Here is a 23,873-nt window from a genome sequence, read left to right as displayed (position 1 = left end):
AGCCATTATACAGCATGGGAGCTTATGTGGAAGCCATTATACAGCATGGGAGCTTATGTGGGAGCCATTATACAACATGGGAGTTTATGCTGGAGCCATTATACAGCATGGGAGTTTATGCTGGAGCCATTATACAGCATGGGAGCTTATGTGGGAGCCATTATACAACATGGGAGTTTATGCGGGAGCCATTATACAGCATGGGAGCTTATGTGGGAGCCATTATACAGCATGGGAGCTTTTGTGGAAGCCATTATACAGCATGGGAACTTATGCGGGAGCCATTATACAGCATAGGAGCTTATGCGGGAGCCATTATACAGCATGGGAGTTTATGCTGGAGCCATTATACAGCATGGGAGTTTATGCTGGAGCCATTATACAACATGGGAGCTTATGTAGGAGCCATTATACAACATGGGAGTTTATGCAGGAGCCATTATACAACATGGGAGCTTATGTGGGAGCCATTATACAGCATGGGAGCTTATGCGGGAGCCATTATACAACATGGAAGCTTATGCGGGAGCCATTATACAGCATGGGAGCTTATGCGGGAGCCATTATACAACATGGGAGTTTATGCTGGAGCCATTATACAGCATGGGAGCTTATGTGGGAGCCATTATACAGCATGGGAGTTTATGCTGGAGCCATTATACAGCATGGGAGCTTATGTGGGAGCCATTATACAGCATGGGAGCTTATGCGGGAGCCATTATACAACATGGGAGCTTATGTGGGAGCCATTATACAGCATGGGAGCTTATGTGGGAGCCATTATACAGCATGGGAGCTTATGCGGGAGCCATTATACAGCATGGGAGCTTATGTGGGAGCCATTATACAGCATGGGAGCTTATGCGGGAGCCATTATACAGCATGGGAGCTTATGTGGGAGCCATTATACAGCATGGGAGCTTATGCGGGGGCCATTATACAGCATAGGAGCTTATGTGGGAGCCATTATACAGCATGGGAGCTTATGCGGGGGCCATTATACAGCATGGGAGCTTATGCGGGAGCCATTATACAGCATGGGAGCTTATGTGGGAGCCATTATACAACATGGAAGCTTATGCGGGAGCCATTATACAGCATGGGAGCTTATGTGGGAGCCATTATACAGCATGGGAGCTTATGCGGGGGCCATTATACAGCATAGGAGCTTATGTGGGAGCCATTATACAGCATGGGAGCTTATGCGGGGGCCATTATACAGCATGGGAGCTTATGCGGGGGCCATTATACAGCATGGGAGCTTATGTGGGAGCCATTATACAGCATGGGAGCTTATGCGGGGGCCATTATACAGCATAGGAGCTTATGTGGGAGCCATTATACAGCATGGGAGCTTATGCGGGGGCCATTATACAGCATGGGAGCTTATGTGGGAGCCATTATACAGCATGGGAGCTTATGCGGGGGCCATTATACAGCATGGGAGCTTATGTGGGAGCCATTATACAGCATGGGAGCTTATGCGGGGGCCATTATACAGCATGGGAGCTTATGTGGGAGCCATTATACAACATGGGAGCTTATGCAGGAGCCATTATACAGCATAGGAGCTTATGCGGGAGCCATTATACAGCATGGGAGCTTATGTGGGAGCCATTATACAACATGGGAGCTTATGCAGGAGCCATTATACAGCATGGGAGCTTATGCGGGGGCCATTATACAGCATGGGAGCTTATGTGGGAGCCATTATACAGCATAGGAGCTTATGCGGGGGCCATTATACAGCATGGGAGCTTATGTGGGAGCCATTATACAGCATGGGAGCTTATGCGGGAGCCATTATACAGCATAGGAGCTTATGCGGGAGCCATTATACAGCATGGGAGCTTATGTGGGAGCCATTATACAGCATAGGAGCTTATGCGGGGGCCATTATACAACATAGGAGCTTATGCGGGGGCCATTATACAGCATGGGAGCTTATGTGGGAGCCATTATACAGCATGGGAGCTTATGTGGGAGCCATTATACAGCATGGGAGCTTATGCGGGAGCCATTATACAGCATGGGAGCTTATGCGGGAGCCATTATACAACATGGGAGCTTATGTGGGAGCCATTATACAGCATGGGAGCTTATGCCGGAGCCATTATACAGCATGGGAGCTTATGCGTGAGCCATTATACAACATGGGAGCTTATGCGGGAGCCATTATACAGCATGGGAGCTTATGCGGGAGCCATTATACAACATGGGAGCTTATGCGGGAGCCATTATACAGCATAGGAGCTTATGTGGGAGCCATTATACAACATGGGAGCTTATGCGGGAGCCATTATACAACATGGGAGCTTATGCGGGAGCCATTATACAGCATGGGAGCTTATGCGGGAGCCATTATACAGCATGGGAGCTTATGTGGGAGCCATTATACAGCATGGGAGCTTATGTGGGAGCCATTATACAGCATAGGAGCTTATGCGGGAGCCATTATACAACATAGGAGCTTATGCGGGAGCCATTATACAACATGGGAGCTTATGCGGGAGCCATTATACAGCATAGGAGCTTATGCGGGAGCCATTATACAGCATGGGAGCTTATGCTGGAGCCATTATACAGCATAGGAGCTTATGCGGGAGCCATTATACAGCATGGGAGCTTATGTGGGAGCCATTATACAGCATAGGAGCTTATGCGGGAGCCATTATACAGCATGGGAGCTTATGTGGGAGCCATTATACAGCATGGGAGCTTATGCCGGAGCCATTATACAGCATGGGAGCTTATGCGTGAGCCATTATACAGCATGGGAGCTTATGCGGGAGCCATTATACAACATGGGAGCTTATGCGGGAGCCATTATACAGCATGGGAGCTTATGCGTGAGCCATTATACAGCATGGGAGCTTATGCGGGAGCCATTATACAACATGGGAGCTTATGTGGGAGCCATTATACAGCATGGGAGCTTATGCCGGAGCCATTATACAGCATGGGAGCTTATGCGTGAGCCATTATACAGCATGGGAGCTTATGCGGGAGCCATTATACAACATGGGAGCTTATGTGGGAGCCATTATACAGCATGGGAGCTTATGCCGGAGCCATTATACAGCATGGGAGCTTATGCGTGAGCCATTATACAGCATGGGAGCTTATGCGGGAGCCATTATACAACATGGGAGCTTATGCGGGAGCCATTATACAGCATGGGAGCTTATGCGGGAGCCATTATACAACATGGGAGCTTATGCGGGAGCCATTATACAGCATAGGAGCTTATGTGGGAGCCATTATACAACATGGGAGCTTATGCGGGAGCCATTATACAACATGGGAGCTTATGTGGGAGCCATTATACAGCATAGGAGCTTATGTGGGAGCCATTATACAACATGGGAGCTTATGTGGGAGCCATTATACAGCATGGGAGCTTATGTGGGAGCCATTATACAGCATAGGAGCTTGTGTGGGAGCCATTATACAGCATGGGAGCTTATGTGGGAGCCATTATACAGCATAGGAGATTATGCGGGAGCCATTATACAACATGGGAGCTTATGCGGGAGCCATTATACAGCATGGGAGCTTATGTGGGAGCCATTATACAGCATAGGAGCTTATGCGGGAGCCATTATACAGCATGGGAGCTTATGTGGGAGCCATTATACAGCATAGGAGCTTATGTGGGAGCCATTATACAACATGGGAGCTTATGCGGGAGCCATTATACAGCATGGGAGCTTATGTGGGAGCCATTATACAGCATAGGAGCTTATGCGGGAGCCATTATACAACATGGGAGCTTATGTGGGAGCCATTATACAGCATAGGAGCTTATGCGGGAGCCGTTATACAGCATGGGAGCTTATGTGGGAGCCATTATACAGCATGGGAGCTTATGTGGGAGCCATTATACAGCATAGGAGCTTATGCGGGAGCCATTATACAACATGGGAGCTTATGCAGGAGCCATTATACAGCATAGGAGCTTATGTGGGAGCCATTATACAGCATGGGAGCTTATGCGGGAGCCATTATACAACATGGGAGCTTATGCGGGGGCCATTATACAGCATGGGAGCTTATGCGGGAGCCATTATACAGCACAGGAGCTTATGTGGGAGCCATTATACAGCATGGGAGCTTATGTGGGAGCCATTATACAGCATGGGAGCTTATGTGGGAGCCATTTTACAGCATAGGAGCTTATGCGGGAGCCATTATACAACATGGGAGCTTATGCGGGAGCCATTATACAACATGGGAGCTTATGCGGGGGCCATTATACAGCATGGGAGCTCATGCGGGGGCCATTATACAGCATGGGAGCTTATGCGGGAGCCATTATACAGCATAGGAGCTTATGTGGGAGCCATTATACAACATGGGAGCTTATGCGGGAGCCATTATACAGCATGGGAGCTTATGCGGGAGCCATTATACAGCATGGGAGCTTATGTGGGAGCCATTATACAGCATAGGAGCTTATGCGGGAGCCATTATACAACATAGGAGCTTATGTGGGAGCCATTATACAGCATGGGAGCTTATGCGGGAGCCATTATACAGCATGGGAGCTTATGTGGGAGCCATTATACAGCATGGGAGCTTATGTGGGAGCCATTATACAGCATGGGAGCTTATGCGGGAGCCATTATACAGCATGGGAGCTTATGTGGGAGCCATTATACAGCATAGGAGCTTATGTGGGAGCCATTATACAGCATAGGAGCTTATGCGGGAGCCATTATACAACATAGGAGCTTATGTGGGAGCCATTATACAGCATGGGAGCTTATGTGGGAGCCATTATACAGCATGGGAGCTTATGCGGGAGCCATTATACAGCATGGGAGCTTATGCGGGAGCCATTATACAGCATAGGAGCTTATGCGGGAGCCATTATACAACATAGGAGCTTATGTGGGAGCCATTATACAGCATGGGAGCTTATGCTGGAGCCATTATACAGCATGGGAGCTTATGTGGGAGCCATTATACAGCATAGGAGCTTATGCGGGAGCCATTATACAACATAGGAGCTTATGCGGGAGCCATTATACAGCATAGGAGCTTATGCTGGAGCCATTATACAGCATAGGAGCTTATGCGGGAGCCATTATACAACATGGGAGCTTATGCGGGAGCCATTATACAGCATAGGAGCTTATGCTGGAGCCATTATACAGCATAGGAGCTTATGCGGGAGCCATTATACAGCATGGGAGCTTATGCGGGAGCCATTATACAACATCGGAGCTTATGTGGGAGCCATTATACAGCATGGGAGCTTATGCAGGAGCCATTATACAGCATAGGAGCTTATGCTGGAGCCATTATACAGCATAGGAGCTTATGCGGGAGCCATTATACAGCATGGGAGCTTATGCGGGAGCCATTATACAGCATGGGAGCTTATGCAGGAGCCATTATACAGCATAGGAGCTTATGCTGGAGCCATTATACAGCATAGGAGCTTATGCGGGAGCCATTATACAGCATGGGAGCTTATGCGGGAGCCATTATACAACATGGCAGCTTATGTGGGAGCCATTATACAACATGGGAGCTTATGCAGGAGCCATTATACAGCATAGGAGCTTATGCGGGGGCCATTATACAGCATGGGAGCTTATGTGGGAGCCATTATACAGCATGGGAGCTTATGCGGGAGCCATTATACAACATAGGAGCTTATGCGGGAGCCATTATACAACATGGGAGCTTATGCGGGAGCCATTATACAGCATAGGAGCTTATGCGGGGGCCATTATACAGCATGGGAGCTTATGTGGAAGCCATTATACAGCATAGGAGCTTATGCGGGAGCCATTATACAACATAGGAGCTTATGCGGGAGCCATTATACAACATGGGAGCTTATGCGGGAGCCATTATACAGCATGGGAGCTTATGTGGGAGCCATTATACAACATGGGAGCTTATGCAGGAGCCATTATACAGCATAGGAGCTTATGCGGGGGCCATTATACAGCATGGGAGCTTATGTGGGAGCCATTATACAACATGGGAGCTTATGTGGGAGCCATTATACAACATGGGAGCTTATGCAGGGGCCATTATACAGCATAGGAGCTTATGCGGGGGCCATTATACAGCATGGGAGCTTATGCAGGAGCCATTATACAGCATAGGAGCTTATGCAGGAGCCATTATACAGCATAGGAGCTTATGCGGGGGCCATTATACAACATGGGAGCTTATGCAGGAGCCATTATACAGCATGGGAGCTTATGCGGGGGCCATTATACAACATGGGAGCTTATGTGGGAGCCATTATACAGCATAGGAGCTTATGCGGGGGCCATTATACAGCATGGGAGCTTATGTGGGAGCCATTATACAGCATAGGAGCTTATGCGGGGGCCATTATACAGCATGGGAGCTTATGTGGGAGCCATTATACAGCATGGGAGCTTATGCGGGAGCCATTATACAGCATAGGAGCTTATGCGGGAGCCATTATACAGCATAGGAGCTTATGCGGGGGCCATTATACAGCATAGGAGCTTATGTGGGAGCCATTATACAGCATGGGAGCTTATGTGGGAGCCATTATACAGCATAGGAGCTTATGCGGGGGCCATTATACAGCATGGGAGCTTATGTGGGAGCCATTATACAGCATAGGAGCTTATGCGGGAGCCATTATACAACATAGGAGCTTATGCGGGAGCCATTATACAACATGGGAGCTTATGCGGGAGCCATTATACAGCATAGGAGCTTATGTGGGAGCCATTATACAGCATAGGAGCTTATGCGGGAGCCATTATACAACATAGGAGCTTATGCGGGAGCCATTATACAACATGGGAGCTTATGCGGGAGCCATTATACAGCATGGGAGCTTATGTGGGAGCCATTATACAACATGGGAGCTTATGCAGGAGCCATTATACAGCATAGGAGCTTATGCGGGGGCCATTATACAGCATGGGAGCTTATGCGGGAGCCATTATACAGCATGGGAGCTTATGTGGGAGCCATTATACAGCATAGGAGCTTATGCGGGGGCCATTATACAACATAGGAGCTTATGCGGGGGCCATTATACAGCATGGGAGCTTATGTGGGAGCCATTATACAGCATAGGAGCTTATGCGGGAGCCATTATACAGCATAGGAGCTTATGCGGGAGCCATTATACAGCATGGGAGCTTATGTGGGAGCCATTATACAGCATGGGAGCTTATGCGGGAGCCATTATACAACATAGGAGCTTATGCGGGGGCCATTATACAACATGGGAGCTTATGTGGGAGCCATTATACAGCATGGGAGCTTATGCGGGAGCCATTATACAGCATAGGAGCTTATGTGGGAGCCATTATACAGCATGGGAGCTTATGCGGGAGCCATTATACAGCATGGGAGCTTATGTGGGAGCCATTATACAGCATAGGAGCTTATGCGGGAGCCATTATACAACATAGGAGCTTATGCGGGAGCCATTATACAGCATGGGAGCTTATGTGGGAGCCATTATACAGCATAGGAGCTTATGCGGGAGCCATTATACAACATAGGAGCTTATGCGGGAGCCATTATACAACATGGGAGCTTATGCGGGAGCCATTATACAGCATAGGAGCTTATGCGGGAGCCATTATACAGCATGGGAGCTTATGTGGGAGCCATTATACAGCTTAGGAGCTTATGCGGGAGCCATTATACAGCATAGGAGCTTATGCGGGAGCCATTATACAGCATGGGAGCTTATGCGGGAGCCATTATACAACATGGGAGCTTATGTGGGAGCCATTATACAGCATGGGAGCTTATGCCGGAGCCATTATACAGCATGGGAGCTTATGCGTGAGCCATTATACAACATGGGAGCTTATGCGGGAGCCATTATACAGCATGGGAGCTTATGTGGGAGCCATTATACAGCATAGGAGCTTATGTGGGAGCCATTATACAACATGGGAGCTTATGTGGGAGCCATTATACAGCATAGGAGCTTATGTGGGAGCCATTATACAACATGGGAGCTTATGCGGGAGCCATTATACAGCATGGGAGCTTATGTGGGAGCCATTATACAGCATAGGAGATTATGCGGGAGCCATTATACAACATGGGAGCTTATGTGGGAGCCATTATACAGCATGGGAGCTTATGCCGGAGCCATTATACAGCATGGGAGCTTATGCGTGAGCCATTATACAACATGGGAGCTTATGCGGGAGCCATTATACAACATGGGAGCTTATGTGGCAGCCATTATACAGCATAGGAGCTTATGTGGGAGCCATTATACAACATGGGAGCTTATGCGGGAGCCATTATACAGCATGGGAGCTTATGTGGGAGCCATTATACAGCATAGGAGCTTATGTGGGAGCCATTATACAACATGGGAGCTTATGCGGGAGCCATTATACAACATGGGAGCTTAAGCGGGAGCCATTATACAGCATGGGAGCTTATGCGGGAGCCATTATACAGCATGGGAGCTTATGTGGGAGCCATTATACAGCATAGGAGATTATGCGGGAGCCATTATACAACATGGGAGCTTATGCGGGAGCCATTATACAGCATGGGAGCTTATGTGGGAGCCATTATACAGCATGGGAGCTTATGTGGGAGCCATTATACAGCATGGGAGCTTATGTGGGAGCCATTATACAACATGGGAGCTTATGCGGGAGCCATTATACAGCATGGGAGCTTATGTGGGAGCCATTATACAGCATAGGAGCTTATGCGGGAGCCATTATACAACATGGGAACTTATGTGGGAGCCATTATACAGCATAGGAGCTTATGCGGGAGCCATTATACAACATGGGAGCTTATGTGGGAGCCATTATACAGCATAGGAGCTTATGTGGGAGCCATTATACAGCATAGGAGCTTATGCGGGAGCCATTATACAGCATAGGAGCTTATGCGGGAGCCATTATACAGCATGGGAGCTTATGTGGGAGCCATTATACAGCATAGGAGCTTATGCGGGAGCCATTATACAACATGGGAGCTTATGTGGGAGCCATTATACAACATGGGAGCTTATGCAGGAGCCATTATACAGCATAGGAGCTTATGTGGGAGCCATTATACAGCATGGGAGCTTATGCGGGAGCCATTATACAACATGGGAGCTTATGCGGGGGCCATTATACAGCATGGGAGCTTATGCGGGAGCCATTATACAGCATAGGAGCTTATGCGGGAGCCATTATACAGCATGGGAGCTTATGTGGGAGCCATTATACAGCATGGGAGCTTATGTGGGAGCCATTATACAGCATAGGAGCTTATGCGGGAGCCATTATACAACATGGGAGCTTATGCGGGAGCCATTACACAACATGGGAGCTTATGCGGGGGCCATTATACAGCATGGGAGCTTATGCGGGAGCCATTATACAGCATAGGAGCTTATGCGGGAGCCATTATACAGCATGGGAGCTTATGCGGGAGCCATTATACAACATGGGAGCTTATGCGGGAGCCATTATACAACATGGGAGCTTATGCGGGAGCCATTATACAGCATGGGAGCTTATGTGGGAGCCATTATACAACATGGGAGCTTATGCGGGGGACATTATACAGCATGGGAGCTTATGTGGGAGCCATTATACAGCATAGGAGCTTATGCGGGAGCCATTATACAGCATAGGAGCTTATGCGGGAGCCATTATACAGCATGGGAGCTTATGCGGTAGCCATTATACAACATGGGAGCTTATGCGGGAGCCATTATACAGCATAGGAGCTTATGCGGGAGCCATTATACAACATGGGAGCTTATGCGGGAGCCATTATACAGCATAGGAGCTTATGCGGGAGCCATTATACAGCATGGGAGCTTATGTGGGAGCCATTATACAGCATGGGAGCTTATGTGGGAGCCATTATACAGCATAGGAGCTTATGCGGGAGCCATTATACAACATGGGAGCTTATGCGGGAGCCATTATACAGCATAGGAGCTTATGCGGGAGCCATTATACAGCATAGGAGCTTATGCGGGAGCCATTATACAACATGGGAGCTTATGCGGGAGCCATTATACAGCATAGGAGCTTATGCGGGAGCCATTATACAGCATAGGAGCTTATGCGGGAGCCATTATACAACATGGGAGCTTATGCGGGAGCCATTATACAGCATAGGAGATTATGCGGGAGCCATTATACAGCATAGGAGCTTATGCGGGAGCCATTATACAGCATGGGAGCTTATGCGGGAGTCATTATACAGCATAGGAGCTTATGCGGGAGCCATTATACAACATGGGAGCTTATGTGGGAGCCATTATACAACATGGGAGCTTATGCGGGAGCCATTATACAGCATGGGAGCTTATGCGGGAGCCATTATACAACATGGGAGCTTATGTGGGAGCCATTATACAACATGGGAGCTTATGCGGGAGCCATTATACAGCATGGGAGCTTATGTGGGAGCCATTATACAGCATGGGAGCTTATGTGGGAGCCATTATACAGCATTGGAGCTTATGCGGGAGCCATTATACAACATAGGAGCTTATGTGGGAGCCATTATACAGCATGGGAGCTTATGTGGGAGCCATTATACAGCATAGGAGCTTATGCGGGAGCCATTATACAGCATAGGAGCTTATGCGGGAGCCATTATACAGCATAGGAGCTTATGCGGGAGCCATTATACAGCATAGGAGCTTATGCGGGAGCCATTATACAGCATGGGAGCTTATGTGGGAGCCATTATACAACATGGGAGCTTATGCGGGAGCCATTATACAACATGGGAGCTTATGTGGGAGCCATTATACAGCATAGGAGCTTATGCGGGAGCCATTATACAGCATGGGAGCTTATGCGGGAGCCATTATACAACATGGGAGCTTATGTGTGAGCCATTATACAACATGGGAGCTTATGTGGGAGCCATTATACAACATGGGAGCTTATGCGGGAGCCATTATAAAGCATGGGAGCTTATGCGGGAGCCATTATACAGCATAGGAGCTTATGCGGGAGCCATTATACAGCATGGGAGCTTATGCGGGAGCCATTATACAACATGGGAGCTTATGTGGGAGCCATTATACAACATGGGAGCTTATGTGGGAGCCATTATACAGCATAGGAGCTTATGCGGGAGCCATTATACAGCATAGGAGCTTATGCGGGAGCCATTATACAGCATGGGATCTTATGCGGGAGCCATTATACAGCATAGGAGCTTATGCGGGAGCCATTATACAGCATGGGAGCTTATGCGGGAGCCATTATACAACATGGGAGCTTATGTGGGAGCCATTATACAGCATAGGAGCTTATGCGGGAGCCATTATACAGCATGGGAGCTTATGCGGGAGTCATTATACAGCATAGGAGCTTATGCGGGAGCCATTATACAACATGGGAGCTTATGTGGGAGCCATTATACAACATGGGAGCTTATGCGGGAGCCATTATACAGCATGGGAGCTTATGCGGGAGCCATTATACAACATGGGAGCTTATGTGGGAGCCATTATACAACATGGGAGCTTATGCGGGAGCCATTATACAGCATGGGAGCTTATGTGGGAGCCATTATACAGCATGGGAGCTTATGTGGGAGCCATTATACAGCATTGGAGCTTATGCGGGAGCCATTATACAACATAGGAGCTTATGTGGGAGCCATTATACAGCATGGGAGCTTATGTGGGAGCCATTATACAGCATAGGAGCTTATGCGGGAGCCATTATACAGCATAGGAGCTTATGCGGGAGCCATTATACAGCATAGGAGCTTATGCGGGAGCCATTATACAGCATAGGAGCTTATGCGGGAGCCATTATACAGCATGGGAGCTTATGCGGGAGCCATTATACAACATGGGAGCTTATGTGGGAGCCATTATACAACATGGGAGCTTATGCGGGAGCCATTATACAACATGGGAGCTTATGTGGGAGCCATTATACAACATGGGAGCTTATGCGGGAGCCATTATACAACATGGGAGCTTATGTGTGAGCCATTATACAGCATAGGAGCTTATGCGGGAGCCATTATACAGCATGGGAGCTTATGCGGGAGCCATTATACAACATGGGAGCTTATGTGTGAGCCATTATACAACATGGGAGCTTATGTGGGAGCCATTATACAACATGGGAGCTTATGCGGGAGCCATTATAAAGCATGGGAGCTTATGCGGGAGCCATTATACAGCATAGGAGCTTATGCGGGAGCCATTATACAGCATGGGAGCTTATGCGGGAGCCATTATACAACATGGGAGCTTATGTGGGAGCCATTATACAACATGGGAGCTTATGTGGGAGCCATTATACAGCATAGGAGCTTATGCGGGAGCCATTATACAGCATAGGAGCTTATGCGGGAGCCATTATACAGCATGGGATCTTATGCGGGAGCCATTATACAGCATAGGAGCTTATGCGGGAGCCATTATACAGCATGGGAGCTTATGCGGGAGCCATTATACAACATGGGAGCTTATGTGGGAGCCATTATACAGCATAGGAGCTTATGCGGGAGCCATTATACAGCATGGGAGCTTATGCGGGAGCCATTATACAACATGGGAGCTTATGCGGGAGCCATTATACAACATGGGAGCTTATGCGGGAGCCATTATACAACATGGGAGCTTATGTGGGAGCCATTATACAGCATGGGAGCTTATGCGGGAGCCATTATACAGCATGGGAGCTTATGCCGGAGCCATTATACAGCATGGGAGCTTATGCCGGAGCCATTATACAGCATGGGAGCTTATGTGGGAGCCATTATACAGCATGGGAGCTTATGCGGGAGCCATTATACAACATGGGAGCTTATGTGGCAGCCATTATACAGCATAGGAGCTTATGCGGGAGCCATTATACAACATGGGAGCTTATGCGGGAGCCATTATACAGCATGGGAGCTTATGCGGGGACCACTATACAACATGGGAGCTTATGTGGGAGCCATTATACAGCATGGGAGCTTATGTGGGAGCCATTATACAGCATGGGAGCTTATGCGGGAGCCATTATACAACATGGGAGCTTATGTGGGAGCCATTATACAACATGGGAGCTTATGCAGGAGCCATTATACAGCATAGGAGCTTATGCGGGAGCCATTATACAACATGGGAGCTTATGCGGGAGCCATTATACAGCATAGGAGCTTATGCGGGAGCCATTATACAGCATGGGAGCTTATGCGGGGGCCATTATACAGCATGGGAGCTTATGCGGGAGCCATTATACAGCATGGGAGCTTATGTGGGAGCCATTATACAGCATAGGAGCTTATGCGGGAGCCATTATACAGCATGGGAGCTTATGTGGGAGCCATTATACAGCATGGGAGCTTATGCGGGGGCCATTATACAGCATGGGAGCTTATGCGGGGGCCATTATACAGCATGGGAGCTTATGTGGGAGCCATTATACAGCATAGGAGCTTATGCGGGAGCCATTATACAGCATAGGAGCTTATGCGGGAGCCATTATACAGCATGGGAGCTTATGCGGGAGCCATTATACAACATGGGAGCTTATGCGGGGGCCATTATACAGCATGGGAGCTTATGTGGGAGCCATTATACAACATGGGAGCTTATGCGGGGGCCATTATACAGCATGGGAGCTTATGTGGGAGCCATTATACAGCATGGGAGCTTATGCGGGAGCCATTATACAGCATAGGAGCTTATGCGGGAGCCATTATACAGCATGGGAGCTTATGTGGGAGCCATTATACAGCATAGGAGCTTATGCGGGAGCCATTATACAGCATGGGAGCTTATGTGGGAGCCATTATACAGCATAGGAGCTTATGCGGGAGCCATTATACAGCATGGGAGCTTATGTGGGAGCCATTATACAGCATAGGAGCTTATGCGGGAGCCATTATACAGCATGGGAGCTTATGCGGGAGCCATTATACAGCATAGGAGCTTATGCGGGAGCCATTATACAGCATAGGAGCTTATGCGGGAGCCATTATACAGCATAGGAGCTTATGCGGGAGCCATTATACAACATGGGAGCTTATGTGGGAGCCATTATACAACATGGGAGCTTATGTGGGAGCCATTATACAGCATGGGAGCTTATGTGGGAGCCATTATACAGCATGGGAGCTTATGTGGGAGCCATTATACAGCATGGGAGCTTATGCGGGAGCCATTATACAGCATAGGAGCTTATGCGGGAGCCATTATACAACATGGGAGCTTATGTGGGAGCCATTATACAACATGGGAGCTTATGCGGGAGCCATTATAAAGCATAGGAGCTTATGCGGGAGCCATTATACAGCATGGGAGCTTATGCGGGAGCCATTATACAGCATAGGAGCTTATGCGGGAGCCATTATACAACATGGGAGCTTATGCGGGAGCCATTATAAAGCATAGGAGCTTATGCGGGAGCCATTATACAGCATGGGAGCTTATGCGGGAGCCATTATACAGCATGGGAGCTTATGCGGGAGCCATTATACAACATGGGAGCTTATGTGGGAGCCATTATACAGCATGGGAGCTTATGCGGGAGCCATTATACAACATGGGAGCTTATGCGGGAGCCATTATACAGCATAGGAGCTTATGCGGGAGCCATTATACAACATGGGAGCTTATGTGGGAGCCATTATACAACATGGGAGCTTATGCGGGGGCCATTATACAGCATGGGAGCTTATGCGGGAGCCATTATACAGCATGGGAGCTTATGCGGGAGCCATTATACAACATGGGAGCTTATGTGGGAGCCATTATACAACATGGGAGCTTATGCAGGAGCCATTATACAGCATGGGAGCTTATGTGGGAGCCATTATACAACATGGGAGCTTATGTGGGAGCCATTATACAACATGGGAGCTTATGTGGGAGGCATTATACAACATGGGAGCTTATGCGGGGGCCATTATACAGCATGGGAGCTTATGTGGGAGCAATTATACAGCATGGGAGCTTATGCGGGAGCCATTATACAGCATAGGAGCTTATGCGGGAGCCATTATACAGCATGGGAGCTTATGCGGGAGCCATTATACAGCATGGGAGCTTATGCGGGAGCCATTATACAGCATGGGAGCTTATGCGGGGGCCATTATACAGCATGGGAGCTTATGTGGGAGCAATTATACAGCATGGGAGCTTATGCGGGAGCCATTATACAGCATAGGAGCTTATGCGGGAGCCATTATACAGCATGGGAGCTTATGCGGGAGCCATTATACAGCATGGGAGCTTATGCGGGAGCCATTATACAGCATAGGAGCTTATGCGGGAGCCATTATACAGCATGGGAGCTTATGCGGGAGCCATTATACAGCATGGGAGCTTATGCGGGAGCCATTATACAGCATAGGAGCTTATGCGGGAGCCATTATACAGCATGGAAGCTTATGCGGGAGCCATTATACAGCATAGGAGCTTATGCGGGAGCCATTATACAGCATGGGAGCTTATGCGGGAGCCATTATACAGCATAGGAGCTTATGCGGGAGCCATTATACAACATGGGAGCTTATGCGGGGGCCATTATACAGCATGGGAGCTTATGCGGGAGCCATTATACAGCATGGGAGCTTTTGTGGGAGCCATTATACAGCATAGGAGCTTATGCGGGAGCCATTATACAGCATGGGAGCTTTTGTGGGAGCCATTATACAGCATAGGAGCTTATGCGGGAGCCATTATACAGCATAGGAGCTTATGCGGGAGCCATTATACAGCATGGGAGCTTATGCGGGAGCCATTATACAACATGGGAGCTTATGTGGGAGCCATTATACAACATGGGAGCTTATGTGGGAGCCATTATACAACATGGGAGCTTATGCGGGGGCCATTATACAGCATGGGAGCTTATGCGGGAGCCATTATACAGCATGGGAGCTTATGTGGGAGCCATTATACAGCATAGGAGCTTATGCGGGAGCCATTATACAGCATGGGAGCTTATGCGGGAGCCATTATACAGCATAGGAGCTTATGCGGGAGCCATTATACAGCATGGGAGCTTATGTGGGAGCCATTATACAGCATAGGAGCTTATGCGGGAGCCATTATACAGCATAGGAGCTTATGCGGGAGCCATTATACAACATGGGAGCTTATGTCGGAGCCATTATACAACATGGGAGCTTATGTGGGAGCCATTATACAGCATGGGAGCTTATGTGGGAGCCATTATACAGCATGGGAGCTTATGCGGGAGCCATTATACAGCATAGGAGCTTATGCGGGAGCCATTATACAGCATAGGAGCTTATGCAGGAGCCATTATACAACACGGGAGCTTATGTGGGAGCCATTATACAACATGGGAGCTTATGCGGGGGCCATTATACAGCATGGGAGCTTATGCGGGAGCCATTATACAGCATAGGAGCTTATGCGGGAGCCATTATACAGCATGGGAGCTTATGCGGGAGCCATTATACAGCATAGGAGCTTATGCGGGAGCCATTATACAACATGGGAGCTTATGCGGGAGCCATTATACAGCATGGGAGCTTATGCGGGAGCCATTATACAGCATAGGAGCTTATGCGGGAGCCATTATACAACATGGGAGCTTATGCGGGAGCCATTATACAACATGGGAGCTTATGCGGGAGCCATTATACAGCATAGGAGCTTATGCGGGAGCCATTATACAACATGGGAGCTTATGCGGGAGCCATTATACAGCATGGGAGCTTATGCGGGAGCCATTATACAGCATAGGAGCTTATGCAGGAGCCATTATACAACACGGGAGCTTATGTGGGAGCCATTATACAGCATAGGAGCTTATGCGGGAGCCATTATACAACATGGGAGCTTATGCGGGAGCCATTATACAGCATAGGAGCTTATGCGGGAGCCATTATACAGCATAGGAGCTTATGCGGGAGCCATTATACAGCATAGGAGCTTATGCGGGAGCCATTATACAGCATGGGAGCTTATGCGGGAGCCATTATACAGCATAGGAGCTTATGCGGGAGCCATTATACAGCATGGGAGCTTATGCGGGAGCCATTATACAGCATAGGAGCTTATGCAGGAGCCATTATACAACACGGGAGCTTATGTGGGAGCCATTATACAGCATGGGAGCTTATGTGGGAGCCATTATACAGCATAGGAGCTTATGCGGGAGCCATTATACAGCATAGGAGCTTATGCGGGAGCCATTATACAGCATGGGAGCTTATGCGGGAGCCATTATACAACATGGGAGCTTATGTGGGAGCCATTATACAACATGGGAGCTTATGCGGGGGCCATTATACAACATGGGAGCTTATGCGGGGGCCATTATACAGCATAGGAGCTTATGTGGAAGCCATTATACAACATGGGAGCTTATGTGGGAGCCATTATACAACATGGGAGCTTATGTGGGAGCCATTATACAACATGGGAGCTTATGCGGGGGCCATTATACAGCATGGGAGCTTATGCGGGAGCCATTATACAGCATAGGAGCTTATGCGGGAGCCATTATACAGCATAGGAGCTTATGCGGGAGCCATTATACAGCATGGGAGCTTATGTGGGAGCCATTATACAGCATAGGAGCTTATGTGGGAGCCATTATACAACATGGGAGCTTATGTGGGAGCCATTATACAACATGGGAGCTTATGCGGGGGCCATTATACAGCATGGGAGCTTATGCGGGAGCCATTATACAGCATGGGAGCTTATGCAGGAGCCATTATACAGCATAGGAGCTTATGCAGGAGCCATTATACAGCATGGGAGCTTATGCAGGAGCCATTATACAGCATGGGAGCTTATGCCGGAGCCATTATACAGCATGGGAGCTTCTGCCGGAGCCATTATACAGCATGGGAGCTTATGCGGGAGCCATTATACAGCATAGGAGCTTATGCAGGAGCCATTATACAGCATAGGAGCTTATGCCGGAGCCATTATACAGCATGGGAGCTTATGCCGGAGCCATTATACAGCATGGGAGCTTCTGCCGGAGCCATTATACAGCATGGGAGCTTATGCGGGAGCCATTATACAGCATAGGAGCTTATGCGGGAGCCATTATACAACATGGGAGCTTATGCGGGAGCCATTATACAGCATGGGAGCTTATATGGGAGCCATTATACAACATGGGAGCTTATATGGGAGCCATTATACAACATGGGAGTTTATGCGGGAGCCATTATACAGCATGGGAGCTTATATGGGAGCCATTATACAACATGGGAGCTTATATGGGAGCCATTATACAGCATAGGAGCTTATGTGGGAGCCATTATACAACATGGGAGCTTATATGGGAGCCATTATACAGCATGGGAGCTTATGCGGGAGCCATTACACAACATGGGAGCTTATATGGGAGCCATTATACAACATGGGAGTTTATGCGGGAGCCATTATACAACATGGGAGCTTATGCGGGAGCCATTATACAGCATGGGAGCTTATATGGGAGCCATTATACAACATGGGAGCTTATGCGGGAGCCATTATACAGCATGGGAGCTTATTTGGGAGCCATTATACAGCATGGGAGCTTATGCGGGAGCCATTATACAGCATGGGAGCTTATTTGGGAGCCATTATACAGCATGGGAGCTTATGTGGGAGCCATTATACAGCATGGGAGCTTATGCGGGAGCCATTATACAGCATGGGAGCTTATGCGGGAGCCATTATACAACATGGGAGCTTATGCGGGAGCCATTATACAGCATGGGAGCTGATGCGGGAGCCATTATACAACATGGGAGCTTATGCAGGAGCCATTATACAGCATGGGAGCTTATATGGGAGCCATTATACAACATGGGAGCTTATATGGGAGCCATTATACAAGATGGGAGTTTATGCGGGAGCCATTATACAGCATAGGAGCATATGCGGGAGCCATTACACAACATGGGAGCTTATATGGGAGCCATTATACAACATGGGAGTTTATGCGGGAGCCATTATACAGCATGGGAGTTTATGCGGGAGCCATTATACAGCATGGGAGTTTATGCGGGAGCCATTATACAGCATGGGAGCTTATATGGGAGCCATTACACAACATGGGAGCTTATATGGGAGCCATTATACAACATGGGAGCTTATATGGGAGCCATTATACAAGATGGGAGTTTATGCGGGAGCCATTATACAGCATGGGAGCTTATATGGGAGCCATTATACAACATGGGAGCTTATATGGGAGCCATTATACAACATGGGAGCTTATATGGGAGCCATTATACAAGATGGGAGTTTATGCGGGAGCCATTATACAGCATAGGAGCATATGCGGGAGCCATTACACAACATGGGAGCTTATATGGGAGCCATTATACAACATGGGAGTTTATGCGGGAGCCATTATACAGCATGGGAGTTTATGCGGGAGCCATTATACAGCATGGGAGTTTATGCGGGAGCCATTATACAGCATGGGAGCTTATATGGGAGCCATTACACAACATGGGAGCTTATATGGGAGCCATTATACAACATGGGAGTTTATGCGGGAGCCATTATACAGCATGGGAGTTTATGCGGGAGCCATTATACAGCATGGGAGCTTATATGGGAGCCATTATACAACATGGGAGCTTATATGGGAGCCATTATACAAGATGGGAGTTTATGCGGGAGCCATTATACAGCATAGGAGCATATGCGGGAGCCATTACACAACATGGGAGCTTATATGGGAGCCATTACACAACATGGGAGCTTATATGGGAGCCATTATACAACATGGGAGTTTATGCGGGAGCCATTATACAGCATGGGAGTTTATGCGGGAGCCATTATACAGCATGGGAGCTTATGCGGGAGCCATTATACAGCATGGGAGCTTATTTGGGAGCCATTATACAGCATGGGAGCTTATGCGGGAGCCATTATACAACATGGGAGCTTATGCGGGAGCCATTATACAGCATGGGAGCTTATTTGGGAGCCATTATACAGCATGGGAGCTTATGTGGGAGCCATTATACAGCATGGGAGCTTATGCGGGAGCCATTATACAGCATGGGAGCTTATGCGGGAGCCATTATACAACATGGGAGCTTATGCGGGAGCCATTATACAGCATGGGAGCTGATGCGGGAGCCATTATACAACATGGGAGCTTATGCAGGAGCCATTATACAGCATGGGAGCTTATATGGGAGCCATTATACAACATGGGAGCTTATATGGGAGCCATTATACAAGATGGGAGTTTATGCGGGAGCCATTATACAGCATAGGAGCATATGCGGGAGCCATTACACAACATGGGAGCTTATATGGGAGCCATTATGCAACATGGGAGTTTATGCGGGAGCCATTATACAGCATGGGAGTTTATGCGGGAGCCATTATACAGCATGGGAGTTTATGCGGGAGCCATTACACAACATGGGAGCTTATATGGGAGCCATTATACAACATGGGAGTTTATGCGGGAGCCATTATACAGCATGGGAGTTTATGCGGGAGCCATTATACAGCATGGGAGCTTATATGGGAGCCATTATACAACATGGGAGCTTATATGGGAGCCATTATACAAGATGGGAGTTTATGCGGGAGCCATTATACAGCATAGGAGCATATGCGGGAGCCATTACACAACATGGGAGCTTATATGGGAGCCATTACACAACATGGGAGCTTATATGGGAGCCATTATACAACATGGGAGTTTATGCGGGAGCCATTATACAGCATGGGAGTTTATGCGGGAGCCATTATACAGCATGGGAGCTTATGCGGGAGCCATTATACAGCATGGGAGCTTATGTGGAAGCCATTATACAGCATGGGAGCTTATGCGGGAGCCATTATACAGCATGGGAGCTTATGCAGGAGCCATTATACAACATGGGAACTTATGCGGGAGCCATTATACAGCATGGGAGCTTATGCGGGAGCCATTATACAGCATGGGAGCTTATGTGGGAGCCATTATACAGCATGGGAGCTTATGCGGGAGCCATTATACAACATGGGAGCTTATGTGGGAGCCATTATACAACATGGGAGCTTATGTGGGAGCCATTATACAGCATGGGAGCTTATGCAGGAGCCATTATACAGCATGGGAGCTTATGTGGGAGCCATTATACAACATGGGAGCTTATGCGGGAGCCATTATACAACATGGGAGCTTATGTGGGAGCCATTATACAACATGGGAGCTTATGTGGGAGCCATTATACAACATGGGAGCTTATGTGGGAGCCATTATACAGCATGGGAGCTTATGCAGGACCCATTATACAGCATGGGAGCTTATTTGGGAGCCATTATACAGCATGGGAGCTTATGCAGGAGCCATTATACAGCATGGGAGCTTATGTGGGAGCCATTATACAGCATGGGAGCTTATGCAGGAGCCATTATACAGCATGGGAGCTTATGCGGGAGCCATTATACAACATGGAAGCTTATGTGGGAGCCATTATACAACATGGGAGCTTATGTGGGAGCCATTATACAGCATGGGAGCTTATGCAGGAGCCATTATACAGCATGGGAGCTTATGTGGGAGCCATTATACAGCATGGGAGCTTATGTGGGAGCCATTATACAGCATGGGAGCTTATGCCGGAGCCATTATACAGCATAGGAGCTTATGCGGGAGCCATTATACAGCATGGGAGCTTATGCGGGAGCCATTATACAACATAGGAGCTTATGTAGGAGCCATTATACAGCATAGGAGCTTATGCCGGAGCCATTATACAACATGGGAGCTTATGCGGGGGCCATTATACAGCATGGGAGCTTATGTGGGAGCCATTATACAGCATAGGAGCTTATGCGGGAGCCATTATACAACATGGGAGCTTATGTAGGAGCCATTATACAGCATAGGAGCTTATGCGGGAGCCATTATACAACATGGGAGCTTATGCGGGGGCCATTATACAGCATGGGAGCTTATGTGGGAGCCATTATACAACATGGGAGCTTATGTAGGAGCCATTATACAGCATAGGAGCTTATGCGGGAGCCATTATACAACATGGGAGCTTATGCGGGGGCCATTATACAGCATGGGAGCTTATGTGGGAGCCATTATACAGCATAGGAGCTTATGTGGGAGCCATTATACAGCATGGGAGCTTATGTGGGAGCCATTATACAGCATGGGAGCTTATGCGTGAGCCATTATACAACATGGGAGCTTATGTAGGAGCCATTATACAGCATAGGAGCTTATGCGGGAGCCATTATACAACATGGGAGCCGATGCGGGGGCCATTATACAGCATGGGAGCTTATGTGGGAGCCATTATACAGCATGGGAGCTTATGTGGGAGCCATTATACAGCATAGGAGCTTATGCGGGAGCCATTATACAACATGGGAGCTTATGCGGGGGCCATTATACAGCATGGGAGCTTATGTAGGAGCCATTATACAGCATAGGAGCTTATGCGGGAGCCATTATACAACATGGGAGCCGATGCGGGGGCCATTATACAGCATGGGAGCTTATGTGGGAGCCATTATACAGCATAGGAGCTTATGTGGGAGCCATTATACAACATGGGAGCTTATGCGGGAGCCATTATACAGCATGGGAGCTTATGTGGGAGCCATTATACAGCATGGGAGCTTATGTGGGAGCCATTATACAGCATGGGAGCTTATGTGGGAGCCATTATACAGCATGGGAGCTTATGTGGGAGCCATTATACAGCATAGGAGCTTATGTGGGAGCCATTATACAACATGGGAGCTTATGCGGGAGCCATTATACAACATGGGAGCTTATGTGGGAGCCATTATACAGCATAGGAGCTTATGCGGGAGCCATTATACAGCATGGAAGCTTATGTGGGAGCCATTATACAGCATAGGAGCTTATGCGGGAGCCATTATACAACATGGGAGCTTATGTGGGAGCCATTATACAGCATAGGAGCTTATGCGGGAGCCATTATACAGCATGGGAGTTTATGCGGGAGCCATTATACAGCATGGGAGCTTATATGGGAGCCATTACACAACATGGGAGCTTATATGGGAGCCATTATACAACATGGGAGTTTATGCGGGAGCCATTATACAGCATGGGAGTTTATGCGGGAGCCATTATACAGCATGGGAGCTTATATGGGAGCCATTATACAACATGGGAGCTTATATGGGAGCCATTATACAAGATGGGAGTTTATGCGGGAGCCATTATACAGCATAGGAGCATATGCGGGAGCCATTACACAACATGGGAGCTTATATGGGAGCCATTACACAACATGGGAGCTTATATGGGAGCCATTATACAACATGGGAGTTTATGCGGGAGCCATTATACAGCATGGGAGTTTATGCGGGAGCCATTATACAGCATGGGAGCTTATGCGGGAGCCATTATACAGCATGGGAGCTTATGTGGAAGCCATTATACAGCATGGGAGCTTATGCGGGAGCCATTATACAGCATGGGAGCTTATGCAGGAGCCATTATACAACATGGGAACTTATGCGGGAGCCATTATACAGCATGGGAGCTTATGCGGGAGCCATTATACAGCATGGGAGCTTATGTGGGAGCCATTATACAGCATGGGAGCTTATGCGGGAGCCATTATACAACATGGGAGCTTATGTGGGAGCCATTATACAACATAGGAGCTTATGCGGGAGCCATTATACAGCATGGGAGCTTATGCAGGAGCCATTATACAGCATGGGAGCTTATGTGGGAGCCATTATACAACATGGGAGCTTATGCGGGAGCCATTATACAACATGGGAGCTTATGTGGGAGCCATTATACAACATGGGAGCTTATGTGGGAGCCATTATACAACATGGGAGCTTATGTGGGAGCCATTATACAGCATGGGAGCTTATGCAGGAGCCATTATACAGCATGGGAGCTTATTTGGGAGCCATTATACAGCATGGGAGCTTATGCAGGAGC

Source organism: Phyllobates terribilis, unplaced genomic scaffold, assembly GCF_046119375.1.
Source record: "Phyllobates terribilis strain yellow unplaced genomic scaffold, ASM4611937v1 Scaffold_5__5_contigs__length_657084704, whole genome shotgun sequence".
NCBI classification, from domain to species: Eukaryota; Metazoa; Chordata; class Amphibia; order Anura; family Dendrobatidae; genus Phyllobates; species Phyllobates terribilis.
The sequence above is the reverse complement of the archived record's forward strand: the minus strand, read 5'-3'. Positions refer to the sequence as shown.